The 6360-nt window shown below is 51.0% G+C and overlaps 1 long non-coding RNA gene across 1 annotated transcript; it reads right to left on the bottom strand.

Moving 5' to 3' along the window:
- Positions 1 to 5410: 5410 nt before the first annotated feature.
- Positions 5411 to 5955, bottom strand: LOC144891498 (uncharacterized). The gene is made up of 2 exons (XR_013622946.1): positions 5858 to 5955; positions 5411 to 5826 (listed from the first exon to the last, which is right to left on the bottom strand). It is a non-coding gene; the product is annotated as an uncharacterized LOC144891498 (long non-coding RNA).
- Between the last annotated feature and the right edge of the window lie 405 nt (positions 5956 to 6360).

Raw genomic sequence — 6360 nt, 5'->3', positions numbered from 1 at the left:
AAGGCGAGGTGTGTATGGAGACGGAGCGGAGAAAAGCTCGTCCCTACCGTACGTCACCCCCCCCCTGTCACCTACTCTACCCTTGCTCTTACCCCATATTTACAAAATCTACACATTACAAATTCGTCACTACTGTCTCGTATTCCCCATATTTCCCCTATTCCAAATTCGTCTTTACTCCCACTACTTCAAAATTTGCCATCACCAATTCATCATCAATCCTCATAAGGAGGGAGAGATGGAACCACAGCACAATGTCACACCCACGTCATGATGCGTCTCACATTCCAAACATTTGCACAATAAAAATAATAAAACATGGCATGGTGCGGAGTTTTGTCACCTCAGGTGAGTGGATGTAGATGGTGCGAGGAGATTCTTAATCCTAACTACTTCCTAAATGACTTTAACACACATTACACTACCCGGGGTCTTTCCCTGCCAAACCATTGGCCATCTTACACTCTATGCGGTTTTAAGAACCAATTCCCATTGACCAAACTGTGGTGCTTCCTCAATTTGGGGTCTCACTCCCCCGATTCAACTCCCTGTGCCCTTGCACAATTTCAGGACTGGGGCGTGTAGCTCTCCCAGCAGGTCTATCCACCTGCACACCTCCACCACTGCAGTTGCCACCCGAGCTTACCTAGCTCCTCACCCTAACCTATCTAACTGGGGAAGGGCCCTCCTGGCTCTGTCACCCCTCGGTGCCCTCTGGCACTGGGCTACCCGGGTCCATCCTCCGGATCCTCGGGCCCCATCCACAACAACTCTACCGGCTCCCAGAGCCCACCTGCGGCCTCACCTGGCCGACATCCTAACAGTGGCGGAGTGTCCATTCAACTACACACACTAACAGGCCACACGCCCAGCCATTTCCATGACACTAATGCACCCATCCAACCATCATTCTTCCACCACGCACCACAGATGCCAATATCCAACCACAATTTACCTGTACCCTCTACCTAACACTTAGACTACCCTCCCCGGGTATTCGTGATGGGGTCCATCCTCCTTTCCCCCATCCACACCTTCGCACCATCCACTCCACTCCACAGTTTCCACCATACTCACTCCACGACCATCCATTCCATACTCCATATATTCCACACTCCATGTATTCCACACAACCATTCTCCATACACCTGCAGTTGCACACCTGTGCAATCTCACCTGGTGCCACCTACACCCTCCTTCCTTCCTGGACCATTTCATCAACACCACACACATCTCCATCACTCACTCATACACTGCTCCATCCACCTGTTCAGTGGCACACCTGTGCAATCACAATTGTTCCTCACTCACTGCTCCATACACTTCCACGCTCAATACACTTTCGATTCTCAACCACACGGCATCATCTTATCTAACTACTCCCCTCTGGAACTTGCGCTTCCCAGTCGCCCCTTTAAACTATTGCGCTCCCTCGTCATTATAATCCAAACTAATCTACCTGCGTCCCCACTACAGGTATCAGTGTCACTACCTAAACCTTTGCGTTACCTATGGTCAATCTCTAGGTCCCTACACATTATATCCTAACCCTCCCGGGCTAGTTTTCACTGCCACAAACCCCATAAACCTAGTGCTCCTTTGCCCCCGTTGTGAGGGATGGCAGAGTTGCCATCCCATCACATCGGGCACCTCTCACTATCACTATCAATTTTGTTCATCCAATTCCTGCAAATCAAAAATTTTCCAATCACTGCCAATTCTATTCACTTTTTTTTTTTAAATTTCGGATCAAAAACACTATCATCATCATCACAGTCCGCTTTATCTGAGCCTCGGTGCGTCGTCACATCATTAAAACTCGGCTTCGCAAAGCCGAGCAATGAATTTGGGTGGTTTGGTCGCCTGCAGTTGGATCCGTCCGGCATTCACGACTCTGGGGAGGAGGCATGCTCGGGCCGAGGTTCCACGCATCATCGCGGCTCGGTACCTTGCGGTCCCGGGCCCGATGGCTGAGGCTCGCCCGGTCGGAACCCCGTCCCCGCCACCAGGGGGCACCGTTCCGCTTCCTCCTACTCGCCCCTGAACCGGACCGGTCGCCTCGCCCGACAAGGCCCGGACTCGACCGTGCGGGGCCTGGCATCCAACAAAGCATGCCCCGCGCGCAGCTCAGCATCCAACAAAGCGTGCCGCACACCGAGCGCCCGCTATCCGTCGCCCTAACTGCTAACCCGGTCAACGTCGATGCTTCACTTGCAGGCTCACACCACGCGACCCGTTTCACACTCACAAAGCCCGGCGTTCCAACGCCGTCCGTACATTCCACACACTCCGTCCATTCCACCAACGCACTCCCTGTTACACACCACACCTCTCACGCACACTCGCTGTTCGCACACTCCCTTAACACACCTCGCGCACCGTCTTGTGCACTCTCCCTCGGTACGTACTCCGTACCACTCACCATGGGCGTGCACTCTTGCATCCACCCACTACCGCGCTCCGATGTGCTCCCTCGCACTCGCGCCACAACCAACTCAGGTGTGCTTCCTCACACACGTTCCACCACCACTTTACTCTCCGTGTCACACTCACCCTCGCACGTACACTCCGTATCGCTTTCACTCCTTGTGTCATACTCCGTACACCCCGACGTGCATACGCGCCGACGCACACTTTTTCCTCACACGCGTGCCATTTCCACTCACACGGGACCCTTCACCAACACCCGGGTGCCATATTGACCCCAATCGCGCGACAATTCTCTTCGCGCCAAACCCCCTTTTACAAAATCTCCCGGCACCACATGCAGCCTGTCTCACCTTCGGGGTTCTTCTTCCTCCCTGCACCAACACCTGCAAATCTTTATAAGGATTAATGAGCACAGCATCGTGATGTGAGCACGGACTTTGTACAGTTTCCATTCCTTCCTCCGATTCCTGGGCTACCTCCGTCGTCTTTTCAATTTTAACTATACCCACCACTACTTTTTCTTTATTCACCTCAATGACCGCTGGCTTTAATAAAATTTTTCTCTCCTACCTCAGCGGTCGCCGGCTGCCCCATACCCCGGGTCGCAATCTCTATACCCATCATTGTACCCGCGCTTTCCTCCGCCTCGCTCAACCAGCGCTTCTTGACCCACGTTACCTCCTCGTGCACCCGTGGGACCTGCTCGCCCAACCTGCGGTCTCTGTCCCTCTCCAACCCCTCATTAATTTATTTGGCTTGGCCAACCATGACCCCAAGTTTGTCCCCTAATCTGCTTCCGAATCCCTCAAATTTGCTTCCGAGTCCCTTCAATTTGCTTCCGAGTCCCTCCAAATTGCTGTTCAACCCCTCTCTTAATTGCTCACTGTCAGTCCTCATTCTGTTTTCCATTCGCTCACCCTGAGCCCTCGTCTCGTCCCTCTGCAGGTTGAGGGACGCCTGCATTTGCGCCATAAATTGCTCCATGAAGGCCTGCATTTGGACCACCCCCATTGGTGCAGTGGGCGCGGCTACCGCGCTCTCGTGCGAGGCGCCATTTTGTGCGCTTGAAACCTCGTGCGCGAGGGCGCCATCTTGCGCGCCTGAAACCTCCTCAACCACCTCCTCATTGTTCTCCTCCATTTCTTCCCTCTGGTCCTGGGTTACCCCTAACCCCTCTTCTAATTCCCCCACCGGCATCCCGCCGCCTTGACTATCCATGGCACGATTTTCAATTTAAGATTTTGTAAAACAAATTTCGGCCCACTCGTAATTTGAGCGCACTAAGCGCTTCAGGTCCGTATCTCGCTCCCGGCACAAATTGTTACGGAACCCAACGTCGGCCTATGGTTCCCCTTTGAGGAGGGATTAGTCCCCTCGCTTGTCACTGACCGACGTGGTCCCTGAAGCTGCACCGCGGCCTCTGAAAAGACCGGTGAGCAGCTTCGTTCGTGACCGCGGATAAGATGTTACTGGATTGCCGAGCGGATGGCAGCCGCGGCCCGAACCGTTAACAATGACGAGACCCGATTCTGAACGTTGGCCAAATCGTGCCACAGATGTTCAATTTGGAAAAGACAAAGATGACGGATGTGAAGAAGAAGAAGAAGACAAAAAGGGTTTGAAATACGAATATGATTTATTTGCTATTTACAATCAAAAGAAACCAAGGAGGAGGAAGGATAATAAAATAAAGCAGAAAGAGGGACGGACCAGAAGGACACAGTGAAACTTAGCTTACCTGTGCAGTCTTAATTAATACCCAGGACAGAACAAACAAAGACGGACTCACACGAATGGGGAATTTGCAGGCAGGAATGATTGGAAGGAGGAATGGGAAGGTTCAGCTGGGCAGATGGTTCGGGCTTGATCCCGCACGGGACGTCGGGCTGGACCTCGACGGCCACCGATGCCACCGCAATCTGGTTCCCGCTGGGTAACGGGTCGAAGCTGCCTGGTGGAGCCCACGCTGCCCGGTGGAGTCAACGCTACTTGTGGAGCCAACACTGCTGGTGGAGCCAAAACTGCTGGTGGACTCTTCTGCTTAACTGGCGCAACTCTCCGTGGGGATCCCTTCCTCTGCCTTTACCAAGCTCGTCTGGACTCCTCTCTCAAAGGCTTCCGCGCGCGCTTATATAACGTGCTTTTAGATCAACCCGTGCCACGCCCGTGATGGTGTTTCCCCAGCCCTGGTTGGCTGGTCAGGGCTCGCTGGCTCCACCCTCTTGATGACGATGGGCGGCCCACGCCCTGGATTCGGCGGCTCCTCCCCCTTCTTCTCCGAGTCCACCTCGTGGCTAATGGAGTCGCGGTGAAAACCGCCCAGCAGCTGCGGCGAATGCAGTTGGCAATCGAGGCTTTGGGAATGGGGCTTTGGGAATAAAAGGGGATCTATCTATTTGAATTCGGTGCAATGGAGTGTCAATTAATGGAAGACAAAGCCTTAGCCTAATACACAAAATAAGGAAATAACTACCAACAAGCAGGGAATCTATGATTGGCTGAACGTGATTGTATATGACCTAACTACGGGACGCCCTTTGACCTTTATACACAACTGGAGGACGGAGGGTGATATTTTACAATGTACTATACAATAAAAAAACACAATCCTCATATCCACAACAATATATATATATATATATATATATATACAGTATATATATATATATATATATATATATATATACATACATATATATATATATATATATATACATACATACATATATATATATATATATACATATATATATATATATATATATATATATATATATATATATATATATATATATATATATTGTTACAGATCGCGGTTTAAGATGTTAGTTACCGAGCGGTTTGGTATTGCCGCGACCTAACAGGATCCCTGACTCACCCGATTCACCCAGGACTTTGGCCGGATCGCACCACAGCTAGTCAATAGGGAAAAGACAAAGGCGACACGGATGTGAAGAAGAAGAAGCAGAAGACAAAAAGGTTGGAAATACCACTAAATTTATTCCTACTATTTACATGCTCAAAGTAACCAAGGAGAAGGAAAGATAATAAAATAATATACAGAAGGATTAGAGACACAGTGCAATTATTAACTTATACAGCTTAATTAACCCAGGGACAGAACAAACAAAACAAACTCACGTATACAAGAAGGATGGAATGGAATGAAGGTGGATGGCTGGAGGGAGAGGGAGGTCCAAAGGGGTCCCGCAGCACAACCGGCGCGTTTAGCAGCCGCCGTTCAGGCCAGGCCCCACGCTGCTGTTTTGGCTGCTGTTTTGGATGCTGTTTTCGTCGCGTGCTTTGCCAGGCCTTGTCCCACTCGTCTGGTCCAAACCCTCAACTCTTTCTTGTTTCTCTCACTCCTCACCACCGACTCCTCACCAACGCAACCAACTGACCACCGACTCCTTACCAACGCAACCACTGACCCTCCTCTGGCAACCGACTCAGACCAACTCAGACCAACTCCTTGTGGCAACCGACTCAGGGCTTTCTGTCTTCTGCTCTCCTCTGTAAAAACGCATCCTCCTCCTGGACACGCCCTGCCTTGGGTTATATAGGCCCCCGCCCCTCAACCTTTGCGAACCTCCCCAATCGCTCTTCCTCCACCCTCTCTAGCCAAACCCCTGGCTCATGGTTGGTCGAGTGGGGCTGGCTCACTCCTCCCCTCTATGACGAGGTGGAGACACGCCTTTCTTCCCCGACTCGAGCCTCGTGGTCAATGGCGGTTATTGGAGGGGAGGTAATATGGGCAATCGAGGCTCGGCAATGACGAGAGGGGATGTAATATGAAATGGAGATTTTGGGGATGGGAAGGAAAGGGGATCTATTCTCTTTCACTGGTGCAATGGAGTATTTCAATTAATGGAAGACACAGCCTTACGCTAATACACATAATAAGGATATAACTGTCAAAAAAGATATATC

This window comes from Myxine glutinosa, chromosome 4, assembly GCF_964187855.1.
Source record: "Myxine glutinosa chromosome 4, kmMyxGlut1.1, whole genome shotgun sequence".
Classification (NCBI taxonomy): domain Eukaryota; kingdom Metazoa; phylum Chordata; class Myxini; order Myxiniformes; family Myxinidae; genus Myxine; species Myxine glutinosa.
The sequence above is the reverse complement of the archived record's forward strand: the minus strand, read 5'-3'. Positions and strand labels throughout refer to the sequence as shown.